The sequence below is a fragment of the Dermacentor silvarum genome, chromosome 4 (genome assembly GCF_013339745.2).
Source record: "Dermacentor silvarum isolate Dsil-2018 chromosome 4, BIME_Dsil_1.4, whole genome shotgun sequence".
In the NCBI taxonomy this organism is placed as follows: domain Eukaryota; kingdom Metazoa; phylum Arthropoda; class Arachnida; order Ixodida; family Ixodidae; genus Dermacentor; species Dermacentor silvarum.
In genome coordinates, this window is record NC_051157.2 from 105,537,330 (window position 1) to 105,550,762 (window position 13,433).

At 45.4% G+C, this 13,433-nt stretch overlaps 1 protein-coding gene across 1 annotated transcript in view; it reads right to left on the reverse strand.

Annotated features, from left to right (window-relative positions):
- LOC119450470 (para-nitrobenzyl esterase-like) overlaps window positions 1-12,499 on the reverse strand; it is an 88,001-nt gene extending 75,502 nt beyond the window's left edge. Inside the window, exon 1 of the mRNA XM_037713913.2 lies at window positions 12,353-12,499. The gene's annotated coding sequence lies outside the window, so the exon portion shown is untranslated. The remainder of the gene's footprint in view (window positions 1-12,352) is intronic.
- Between the last annotated feature and the right edge of the window lie 934 nt (window positions 12,500-13,433).

The window sequence follows — 13,433 nt, forward strand, 5'->3', positions numbered from 1 at the left end:
TAAGAATATTTGAAATTTATGAGAAAAATTGAAAAGCTCACAGAGACTCACTCTTCAAAGCTCATTCTTCAAATAACATCTTTTATTACCGAAAATGTAAAAAAAAGAAAAACATGCCACAAAATCTTAACGGTCGCTAACAGCGCTGACAGTGTCATAATAAGTAGCCCGAGGGCAAAAAATACAAAATACGGTGCATTCGTGTGCGATGACAATAGGAGAAAAGAAAAAAAACGAACACAGATGACCGCATAAGTCTTTTGACTCGCCGCACAAAGAAAATTTCGAAGATTACAAATTAAAAGGAAATAGGTAGAAAATAAATCGGGAGAGGGGGGTAGTTCCTTTGGTTGCCTCGGGGGATGAAGGCGGAAAGGGAACAAAAGCGAACCGAGACACAAAGGCGCCAAGTCGTGAACGAAAAAGATCCCCAACTATGGCCCTATAAAAGGACTGCTCTCTTTAACGGCCAAGTTAGAGAACAAGAAAGGACGCCGAAGCTGGAAGCCATTCAGCAGGCGCCATCGTGGTGTACACTGAGGGGGTTGCGTGCCCCGGCGTTTCTCTGATGAAGAGACGCGGCGGCCATGCCCTACGGCGCCAGCCGGCGACCGAAACGCCGGGGCTGACCTCCTTGACGTTCCTCTGCGTTAGACGCGCCCGAGGCACGTTCTGAGGACGCGGAGGGCTACTGCTGCACCAACCGTCTGCTTCATTGTTCGAAAACGAGTCGGGGTTTTGGCATTATTTATGCTGACAGATCAGTTCCTCCGCTCAGAGCCGGGCTCCTGGGTAGGCCTACAGCCGTGTTATATAACCGCTTCAAGAAAGAGTTTCACAGACACTGCAATCCTGTCAGCAAAAAAATGAGTGCGCCGTATCGTCTCTATCTTTTCTACGCCCACCGCTGGTAGTGTCAGCGCCGACACTAACCAACATACCTCTCGTTCTTCGCTTGGCGCTGTCCCGCTGCTGTCCCGCTGAGCTTTCATCCAAGCCGAGTGTTTGCCTGTCCAGACTGATCACATTCATATATGGCGTTGACACGTACTGTACGTAGCTTGCCCTCCTGTCTATCGGCCTGTGGGGTTAAGGTTCGCAGCGGACTCCTCTCACTGCCAGCCGGCATGCTTGTCAACAGCTCCTTCGGAAAAGCGTGATATGTCGGGTATATGACAGCGGAGTGATGACACTAGGCGGTTGCACAAGGTGCGAAGCTTTGTGAGGATGTGGATGATTGGATATCTGTCAACGTGTGAGGTGGTGGTGTTGCAAATGAGTTTATAAGCGCTGTAGTTGGCAGTAGTTGACAACAGCGTGTCGGCTGTAGAAAGGATGGTGCCCTTTTTCATTATTTCGACAGAACAGTCATGGATTTATGAATGTTCTTTTGCGGGCGTCTGAGGTTTGACGTCTTGCATGATGTTTTTAAAGAACGTTTATTGACTTGTAAAATTGTTTATATTAGGATTGTTTCATTCTTACAGCACTTGTTGTCTGGCACACTCAACTAGAATTCTACAGACTACGTAGGTTTCCAAAGCAATGTACACTGTCTCCCTGTCTGTGCCAACTTCTCACTTAATGACTGTGCATGTCTTGTGACTTCATTCTATTCTATACACGATGTTATTTAGTGGCAATGCACCTTTCATTGCAGCTATTGCCGCTATTGGATAATAAATTCCGCTATTGAATATGGCTTTTTATCATTAAACAGCTGCTGTCCTTGCGTTGAGAGCAGGCACTGTCTTTTCGTATAATCGAGCATGCACTTTATTCAATTCTTGTAAGGGATTATCCTGCACTTATGCCCGTTGTTTTCTATCGCCATTTCTCTCCCTTAAAATGTTAATCGCTTGTTTGATGGTGTAGACACGTCACAAAACCTTGCCTTCTTTTGTTTTGTTCATTAATAAAATGAAGTGTTCTTCCGATATTGTGTACTCGAGCTACTTGGACGTATTCTATTGTGGGTATTCTCTTTGTCTAAGCGTATCAATCCTGAAAGAAATTGATGGTGTGTAATGGCAAGGTCGATGCCCAGAGTGTAGAAGAAACTTACCTCCATAATCAGTTTCCTGCGTGAACGGTGCGTTGGAATTCCGTATCATTGGTATCTTGAATTGCAAGCGTTTAACCGCCGGATTATTAAACGCGGCTTGTGAGTTCGAGCCGAGTGGGAACTCTTGCCCTGAGTGGAGTCTTACGTTAGGTTTATTAACGACATGTTTGTTTTGCTGTAAACATTAATTAGTGCCCGTACAACGTAGCTGCTTCATGTTTTTTTTTCCTATTGAACACGAAAAATTGCCATATATCAGGCTCAATGTACAATACTAAAACACTGGGATGGTAAAATATATGTTCTTAAGCTGTCTGCCATTTACCTTACAGCACATATTACTGCATCTTATTTTATTTTATTATTCAGAAAAGTGAAGTGCTTTTTTTTCTCTCTTCCTTTGTAAACTAGGCTAAATACTTTATTGTTCCTAACGAAAGAACGCTGCTCCCTGAAATCTTGTAAGCCTGTCGGTTTCACTTCCAGTGCCACTTAGCAGACACGGAGAAAGTTACTACAGCGTCACGCTAATATCTTCAGGATCCGAATCACTTACCCAAATAGGAGTGCGCATTTGGCGGACATATTATTTTTTAAAAGAGAAATATAGCTTTACGTGCTCTAACAAAAGTACGAGCCTGACACCTTCATGCGCATAAATTACTGCTCATACCACTGAGCGTAATGATTTATTCTACTCATGAAACCATTTTGTGTGCTTGAGCATTTTTTATCTGCCGTCGCCCACGAACGTTCTCCCAAGGCACCAGCGTATCTGAAGCAGGCAGTAAAGCGTTTAGGGGGAGCTGCCTTCAGATTAAGAAAATACGCTTGGCCAAGACTTTCGGTATTGGTTCAAGGAGCAGAAGCTTTTAAGGAGAAATTGAACATTGATTTATTGCAGAGCGATATCTCAGAGGACCTTTTTCCTATATTGCCCCCCTAATTTCTTGCGGTACTCTTCTTTGCATAAATACTTATGAATAATTTATGACAGTGGTACTTCTCTTTATAAACGTTGTGAGATTATAATACGCAGTTGTAGGAAATGAAAATTGAGACACTTGATGGTGTTTTTTGAGGTTTGTCAGTTGGCCTCAAAGACGGGTAATGTTTGTTTGTTTTTTCAATTTTAATATATGGCGCATTTGTTTTGACCTATTTCTGAAATATAAATGAGTCGCTGCTGCCTAAATATATGAAAGTTACACTACAGTAATAATATTGCAAAGCTATGTCAATAAAATTGGTAAGATACAAGGGAAGCTTAAGGTAATGCCAACAAATGGTAGAGGAGTAGCGTTGAGCAAAATTTATCAATATTATTGTCAAGAGGTGTACAGTGGGATATAATATGTGAAACGTTGGTGGCAAAATTTTAGTCGAGATCCCACTGAGCAAACGTAAGTTCGTGAACTTACGTGGCATACATCAAGAAATTTAGCACAGTGAAAGCACACGCATCTCCTAAAAACAAGTTTCTAATAGGGTAACGAAGAAAGAACGAACAGAACCGGAAGAAAGGGACGTGTAAGAACGAAGACATGTGAAAGGATTCGCCTTTTGACTTGCTGCGCAAACGGGATGTGAAGTAAAATAGAAAGCCAGGTGAACAAAGGGGAGTGAAAGGCGATGTAGGGAGGCAGAGTTTCTCCACCACCTCGAGGCAAAGTGGAAAGCGGACAAAAGCGAAGCGGCGGAGCACAATGACGGCACGCTGCGAAAGGCGCGGATCCCAAGCTATGGTCCAATAAAAGGACCACTCTCTTTAACGGCGAAGATGGAGAACAAGGAAGTAGGCTTGCAGGAAGCGAGTCAGCAGACTCCAAGGCAGTAGGCTGGGGGTGTTATCTTCCTTGCAGTCTGGTCTCATCAAGCGACGTCGTGCAGCACACCCGCTTGCAACCCCCCTTGCTACCGAGACGCTCCCCCACTCCCCTTCGACGTGTGCGGGTACGTTGCAAAAGCCTGAGGCGTGGCTAAGGGCTTCGGTGCGTAGAACGTGTACTATGTCGCGTGCGGGGCGAGTCGCTTTGAGGGTTATTTATGTTGACAGATCAGTTCCCGCTCAGAAACGTCGTCCGCGTGATGCCTGCCCCCGGTGGCCGTGGCAGCCCCCGGCATTCTGTAAGGGTACGCGTTGTCGTCGCTATCTTTCCGCCCAAACGGTGACGGTGTCAGTGCAGACAGAGGGCAGGGCTCCTCGCCTCTTTCTCCTTACAAAGGCGGCTACTGTCCCGCTGGGCTGTTGCCATGCCATTTGGCGTGTCCCAACTACATGCAGCCCTTTTGATACAAGTGTTGTTATGAACAGAACGGTATTCCCGTTTTCTCTATTTTAGGGGCGATGCTTGCCTGGAGCAGCTACTTCTTGGTGTGGTAGTTCTAGTGCCTGTCAAATGGCTTTTAGGAGGAGCTTATGTTGTCATAAAATGTTGCTGATGCAATTTTCTTCAGCATTTCGAGTGCACCAAGCCGTGTATGCAAGGACACGTGTCAACGTGACTGCGTCGGATTGAAAACAGACTAGATGAGACTGCCATGTGGTAAGCAGTGGCGGGGGTGGTAACTTCTGTTGTCTCAGACAGAATCGAACCATTTCATTGAAAACTTGGAGTACGCTTAAGCTTCGCCTTTAAAAGTGGAACGACGCGACACCATTATTGGACGCCGCTGACGCCGGCCCTGACACCGTATTTTCTGCGTCATGGGGCCCGATCAAAATTTAGAAAGGCTCGGTTTTCAGCATTCCCGCAATGCTGCCTATATAGAACCAAAGTAGAGCAAAACATCATCACAATTGGAGGACGCTTAAGCTTCCCATTTAAGAGTGGAACGTGACAGCATTCAAAGATCCCTGGCTGCTTATCATCCTTTTTTCTGTTATATTCAAGTTACAATCGGAGCTATCAGGCCTGCAGGTTGTGGTTAAGTCGTACTTTATGATTTTTCTGACGTATTTTGCTTTGAGAAAGGCAATGTTTGTTCACTAACGCTTTGCACCACGCGAAGCCACCGGTCGGGGTGGTTCGCGATGATGTGGTTCGGCAGAATTATTTCCGCCAGACGCCCATGCATACGCCGACACCGACGCCGACGCCGGATTTTCTGCGACACGGGGCTCTTAACGCTATCGCATTTGAATCATTTCGTCTGAGATGTGTTGCACATGGACTTTAATGCGCAGGTGTTTTCTCTTTTATTCTGGGTCAAAACCAAGTACCAACGCTCGTTCATTGTAATTTTTATAATATTGTGGATTTCATAAAAACAAACAATGCAGCTCCGAATCCACCGCAGCAGAGGTGGAAATTTCTAGCTGCCTGCAGAAACTGTAATAGAGCAAAAAAAAAAGGAAAAACATTATTCAGAATCTGTGGAACCTATATTGCGAGGACAGTATTCTGCGCCTTCTTAAATGTAACACAACCAGTGGATGGAAGGATCTGCGCAACGGCTGCCTGAAGAAAGCGAAGTAACACAACGGGACTAGTTCACGTGATTTCACAAAAATAGTAGAAGGGTCTTCATGTGGTTGCATTGCAAAGCGCACAAAGCTCCCATGTAACTTTCTCCCCTCTTCATCGCAATAAAACCTAAATATATTGCCAAATTATACGGAAATTACAATAAATATATTTAAGAAAGGGAAACGTAAATACCCTTCACAGCAAGGTTTACCTTGCCTTGTAGAATAGACATACAGCTCAGTGATAAGAGTTGCCGGTATACGACTTTATGGTTTTGTTTTCTGCCTTATTAGTTGCCATATCTCTTAAGACAAGTGCTCAAGAGATTTAAAGTTCTCGAATCGCTGATGCTTGTAGCGACGCAAAAGGTCCCACTTTTAGGCTGCAAGTCAAAACTTCCCATGTCGAAGACATTGCTGTACCAAGCGAACAAACGTCTCGCACCTCGATGAATTTGCCACTCATAGGCATGTTTCTTTAACAGTTGACCACGCTGTAAATAAATATTCATTTCAGCGAAAAATACACCGAACGGTCGATGCTGAACGGAGCCGGTACTTTCAATCTGCTGATTGTGCACAGAATTTTAAGATTGGTAGGGTGGCGCTTGAGTTTCAAACAATTGTATTTTTTTATTCATCATCATTGGCTTTGTATACAAGCTTTACAAAGCGATGCTAAGCGAATCAGTAATCCTTGGCTGCCCATAAAAAGAGAATATATCCTCGTGTTTATAGCGATTCATCTCGGGAAGCTGTTTCGTTCTCCTCAATGCAGATAATCGACCACGTGATAGAAGGAACAACAAATTCACGTTTTTCTTTTTTTTTTAGCGTGGGAGATTGGTGGGGGAGTGGAGATTGAGTCAGGCTGCACAGAATGGGGCTGCACGAAGGGAACCATTTGCGCAGCATTCCCAGGCAATTTTATTTATGATACTATAATAAAATAAAATGAAGGGGGTGGGGGGAGGAGGGGGGCTACACTCTTGGCACCCACATTGGACTGTGCCGAAACTGGCTCGTTACTTGCGCGGTTCTCTCGCGCCGTTGTCTATTTGCTAGAGACGGTCATCACTCTTCTATCGTACTTCGTTGCTTTTATTCTTTGACGTCCGATACGTCCTCTACTGTGTGCGAATCTGCACCGAGATCTTCCCGGTATGGGAGGCCCGACTCACCACAAACCGCCCAAACATCCATCCATCACCGTCCTTTTCAAATTATTTTCTTGTAGCTCATCCCTACCTCTTCTTTGCTTCACGAAATGGCGTCATCGCGTCACACAAAGCCGAAGTGCCAACACAGCCTCGTAGGCAGCAACTGTGATTCATTTTACATGTTGTTCGCGAAAATCGAATGGGATGTTTAAAAAAAGAAAAAAACGCGGATAAAAAATATCACCGTAACAGTCATAGCAAGCATCATTAGGCAATGCAACGAAAACACTATGGCACTAGTGTATAGAACTTGGCAAAGAAGGTGATGCCTTGCTTCATTACGCTCTCGCTCATCTTTTTTCCTCCCCTAAGCTTCTTGCCCGTCCCCAGACCCCCCCTATTTTCTTATATGTATCCGCATGTCTTGTACTTCTCTAAGCTTCTTGAGCGTCCGCCTAATTGCAGTTTTTTTTTATTTCCGTTTTTTTATTTTACTCCATCCGTTTATCTTGTATGTTTTCTTCTGTGGAAATCGCATACCACAATATGAAAAATTTGAAATTTTTGAGCTGGGAAGAGCGGGGCTCCCACAGAACAGCCAACGTATTAAACCATTCTTTCAACAATTCCAATGATAATACAGTAAGCGCTTATCAGCACTTCATTTTCCCATGTGCTATTACAGGTTTATTTCGAGCATCAGTGCATTAATTTCACCAAATAATTCGGGCATGTATCAGCAGAAATTGGCAATCAGGGGACAGTTCTTGATAAAATGGACATGATTTATTTCCTGGCTTCAATCCCACAAATAGAGCACATGTGATATAACGCGAACAAATCCTAAGCATTGAGACTTTAATAACTAACTAACATCTAGCGAACGTTTCATTGCGATCTGTCGTGGATGTTAATATCTGTTCCTTTGATGAATAGCTAACACTTTATTGCGATCTGTATTGGATGTTAATATCTGCTCCTTGAAGTAGTGCCCCGGTCACCCCGGGCACTTTCAATAGTGGACAAGCCCTATTTAGATCGACTTTCTCGATCTCGACTGGCTCCTTTGCGCAAGCTGCGAAAATGAGGTAATTGGGATCGTGAAATTCGCGATCGAAGAAAGCGCCCCGCGGGTGATCGGAGTAGGTACAGCTTATGTGCGGGCGTGCGTTTGCGTGTTTTTACAGCGAAGCGATGAAGGAGAGTTTCACGATGGTTCTTGTTTGACAGCGCGGAACTGGCGGTGCAGTCGGAATCGAATGTCAGCGAGGAAATGGCCTGCAACACAGCCTCCGTTGAGGAGGTCTGGAGTGACCCTATATGGCCAGGGCACCGGTGAAAACATGGGGCCGGACACTGGTGCTTGTGATGTTCCGTTTCATCCGTAGGCTGTCCAATACTAGCCGTAGACGGCAAAACTTAAAGCTAAGCTGGCAGGAGCACTTCTTGGAGGCAGGGACCATCTTATGTCTCCTTGGAATTTTCACAAAGATGTCAAATAAAACAGGTTCACGAAGAGAGCATCGAAGTCCAAAACGACGCGGGATACTTTCCTGTTCAACCAAGATGGCGGCTGAGCAGGACGCTTGGGAAGTGGACGGAAAGGTCGTCTGCACACATCAAATCGTAGTCATGCTTTCCAACGCGCTTAGTGTAAGTCACGGTCTGTTCTCTCCACGAGGTGGCGTTACGTCGCAGAGTCGTCTTCTATGTGTCTTCAAGGTGGTTCAAAACGCGTTCCATTCTGGAAAAGTCGTCTTGGCTGTTTCCTTAGCTGTCAACGTGGACCGCATGCAATGCTGGTCCGACTTTGAACGTACCCATACGCAACGTTGCGGAAGCTAGGTAAGTCGTGCGGTCATTGATGTCTTACTCCGCGCATTTTGTAGCAGAGTTTCTCTTGATCTGCGACAATTTCTATAAACTACTTTCTATAAACTAGAATAAACTACTTCGTATTTACAACTACAACACGCAGAACTCAGCTTTATGCAATATTACCTACTTTTTGTGCACCTAGTGTCCGCCACATACAATTCCAGTATGTGGCGTACTATGTTTTGGTCGCGTGGGCAGAAAGGGCAGAGCATGCGCTGTGGCCGCTCGTAGCAAACACGTGTCACCGAGCTAACGTGGTGGCAAATAGTTTGAGACCGTCGACGCGATTCCTGAAATATCGTGCGTCATATTTCTCGATCTAAATGAATGAGCACCATTTCACATCTAATTACATGACGTGTGTCGATGTATTTCTATTTCATATGTTACGCACTATTTTTTCGTCGCGCATGCCAGCAGTGAGAGAAGTCTCTCTCTAGCCTTCAGAGCCTCACCTTCTACGTAGCAACCAGAGTATAACAATAGCCAGGAACGCAGCCTATGCGCCGCAACCTCGAAGCGGCCGTGTCACCAGGTGGTCGAAATGTGCAGCCGGACGCCGGCATTTGCAGTGCTGTCGCAGCTTACAAGAACGTGCGTTGAATAAAAAGAGGACTTCAAAAAGTACTTAGCTAGGATGTAGGGAAGCGTTTGCAAAGTGTTTGGGTAGATTTTCCTAGCTATTCCGAATGGTGTGAGAGCTCCTTCACGCAGCTTCGCTTTCTTCCATGTATGAGTTTAACATGTTTGCGCACATATGCGAAGTATCGCAAGTTTGGTTCCGTATGACGTCAATGGAGATGAAAACGTCGCCGCGCGCCGCCGAACGCTGTATGTGCGAGTGAAAGGGCGCGAGGGACGCGCGCTTTAACCGGGAGTGAACGCACGGCGGATGAAGATGATGATGATAAGTGGTTCTTGAGGGAAAGGGAAAGGTTGGCGCTATCTTCTGCAGCCCTTGAGGGAGCACGGCTCAGCGCCATGGCGGAGAACAAACACGCGTTCTGCGCCGTGCTCCCTTAAGGGCTGCAGAAGTAGGCGTCTCTTTCCTCCTTTGCAATCACCATATATGTAGAGCAAACGCGCGCTCTCCCGACGCGCGAAAGGCCGGGGGGGGGGGGGAGGCGACGTTTAGCTGCGGTACCAAGTGCTTATTTATATCAGAGGCTCCGGCAACAGTCACCAACGCCGCACGCATTTTGTGCGGACGCGGGCAAAACGCCGACGGCGTCGACAACAGTTCTGCGTGTTGCCGGTGCTGCTGCATGCCCAAGTTTATATCAACACTCAACAAATTTGGGAAAGCTGCATCCACTGAACAGTGTTGTTGCCCCGCTTCTGTCGTCGGGGTAACACGGGCGCCCTTGCTGATGCTGATGCTGCTTTTGCTGCTGCTGATGACATAAGGGGTATTATGGTGCAAGCGATAATAATGCTCAAAGAATGCCAGGAAATCACGAGAACCCTTGGAATATACAAAAAAAATCTGCTAATTACAGGAGAGCTTACAATTGTGGTTTCATAATACGATAATGCATGTTTCATATTCTGAGGCTGCACAATTTTAGGGTGATAATCGTGTTGCAGCCGGAATTATTGCCTACTGTTTGACAAAAAATACAGCACTTTTAACGTGAACGTGATTGCTCGTACCAAGGACCAAGGCGCGCCAGATCATCAAAACACGTTCTGGAAATCATGCTATAGGAGGTTTGTGGCGCTGGGAAAAGTTTTGTTTGAGTAAAAGGTGTTTTGAAAAGTATTGGTGGGAACAAAGTTTTCTATTGGGAAGACAAAATGATATTAGCAGCACGTTTATGACTTGTCTTTCCTGAAAACCAGGGCAAAGTTATGACGAGCATTTAGAGAAATTCGCAAAAAAGCCAGAGTGATATAATAATAATGATGATGATGATTTGCGGGTTTTTTTTTTTTTTGAAGCAATACATTTCCAAGACCGATTGGCTCCATTTATATGGCATTACACAAGACATGTTTTTACACTCGTGTCATAGTATTATGTAGTGCGAAATGTTTCAGGAAATGGAAAGAATGAAAAGTACGTGGCGGAAACTCTGATAAAGCCCTAGCCTTCAAAAAGACTAGCAATGTTTATTATTTTCATTTCTCAGCCCTCGCCAAGCATTAAAGACGGAGTGGAAGTTTCTCGTGGATAGCCTGAGCCTCATAATATTTAGAATACCTGACATCACACTGACTACAAATCAATGAAACGTACAGAAAAGAAACAAGTAAAATTGAACGTGAAAGAAATATTGCGGCTTAAAACGCGGCTCGACAATTGGCCAAACCGTTCCGTTTGCATAATTAAAGACAGCCCTTGGATTCCCCAGAGCTATGCGTACTTTACTAATAGCACATGTCGCTAGCGACGAAAAGAAAATGTGTGGTTCTTGTCCTGCGCTAATCCTCATTAGCTAATGCTACTACAATAACTGCCAGAAATAACGCACCAGAGCCACATTAACACTTGCTTGCGTTTTTTGCGGTGCTTCATGGAACAGCATAAGCAATAAACTAAGTGCAACCTACATACAACAAAATACGATCTTTCCATGTGAGTGAAATGCCTTCCTTGCAGCACGTCTCCTCGCCAGACTAATTAGGACCAATATCTCTGCCAGCCACCGCAATTAGCGCAGCTAAGAGCCATTAGTGTCTCAAGGAACTTTCACGTCGGCACTGAAATAAGGAAGGAAGCTAATAGCGTGCAACTTTCCGATAGTCCCATTTCTAGGCAAGTAACTGGTGACTTTAAATACATAACTACAAATTTTTATTGCCTACTTTTTCTGTACAGCTGACTATTATTACAATAAAACCACATGAAACTACATTTGCTACGGATTAGATTGCAGCAACTGACTTTGCAAACTTTGTGAAATGCCTATGAAAAAAAAAAACATACGCATTTGTAACTTTAATGCGGTCCAAAATAAACTGCTTGCCTTCGTATGACGCTCAAAGAATCATAAAATGTTTTGACTCCTTAGTATCTAAATTGTCTGAGCGCACCATTTGCTGAGAACTGGGAAAACGTATGATAGCATGTGATCGATCTGCAATAGGTTTGTAGTTGTAAACGTCGTCATGTAAAATTCGTCGGAAGCATTATTGTCAGAGTCATTCTCTGTCTAAGGATGTTGTAACATTCTTCTTTAAACTTTCTGGGGTTTTACGAGCCAAAACCCGTTCTGATTATGAGGCACGCCGTAGTGGAGGGCTCCGGATTAATTTTGACCACCTAGGGTTCCTTAATGTGCACTACAACGCAAGCACACGGACGTTTTTGCATTTCGCCTTCATCGAAATGCGGCCGCCGCGGCCGGGATTCGATCCCGCGATCTCGTGCTCAGCAGCGCAACGCCTTAGCTGACTGAGCCACCGCGGCGGGTGGCGGTTGTAACAGCTCAAAGAATTGTAATAACTGTTTCCATTCTCTTTGTCTGCTAACTTAGTTCTAAAGGAGAGACAACTCCTCAACCACAACTAAAACGTTTTTTTAAGCATTCCTGCGACTCCATTTAATACCCTCAACCCAGCAAATCTTTACTCCAATTAGCACCTATAACTGGTGTACAGGTGCACCAAATGACGACAAGAGCACATGCTCCAAACGTTAATCACAGCCGCTCCCAAGAGAGGCATGAAATATACACTGCATATATATTTTTCTATTCATTACATCCAGTGCACTCAAGGACAGCGTGACAGATTAGTTCTCCGGTCTCGATGCCGCTGCAAACAACATTTGCTTACCTTCGAAGTCTACTTGCTGCTGTTTAGGCAGTATTCAGAAAAGGCCAGGGAGGTTGACACAGCGGAAGAGCAGGGCGGCGCACTACGAATGTCCAGGGTGCCTGACAAGCTCCCAGTTTCGGGTTGAACGAGGAGTGCAAGTCCGATGATCCGGGATGCAGGCGCGACGGCGACCGACTGGCGCTCCCGAGCATCTCGCCAACGAAGCCGGCGCCCGAAAGATGCGCGGGAGAGGCGGGGATAGCGAAAGGAGAGCAGCAGACGATGGATGAGGGGAAAGGGAGCGCAGGGAAATGCAGCCGAGGGGAATGGGGAAAGCGCGGCGAGAATATGGGGAGTGTGGGGGAAGAAGCGGGGGGGGGGGGGGGGGTGAGCGTCGGTTGCTGAAGCTTTCAGGCCGAACCGATGGCCGGCGGTGGCTCAGCCACCAATCGGAAGCGGAACGAAATCTTGCTCTGGCGGCTGCCGCCATCTGCCGAGCGCTTTGAGAGACGGTTCACTTGAAGGCCAGCGACGAGGCAAGGTGAGGGGGTTGTATAAAGCCTTGAATGAAGAAAGCGGGAGAAAATGACGGAGTTGAGCTAGAAAACAAAGGAAAAATAAACGCCTACCAAATCGTATGTTAAGCAGCGCCGCAGCGTCGCTGCGCGCTATCGTAGCAGCGGCAAATGTGTATCCAAGGGAAAAAATAAAATCAGTTTCAACCCCGTAATACTGGGCTAACACACTCAACAATTTATCAGCACCTCTGCTGTGTTAAAAACCGCATTTAGTTTCTTTTTTTTTTGTTCTTTCAAACTGATCCAAACGCATATTTCTTTATAAAATCAAGAAGAGCGCATTTAACGTAGGTAAAATGGATGATTAATTGGACAGCACACTCTCTTTTAAAATTCTACACTTTAGTTCACGTTTTCGAGCACTTCAGATAAGCGGGTCGATGGTTCGTTCTTTGCTACAAAGTTTCATTTGGGTGCCTTAAGTAATAAATCACTAGAGGATTATTTAATAGCACTATTACGCAGCCTGTGCGCCATATTTCTGCGTCGAAGGTGATTCCGCGTTTGTGTACCTTGTTGCA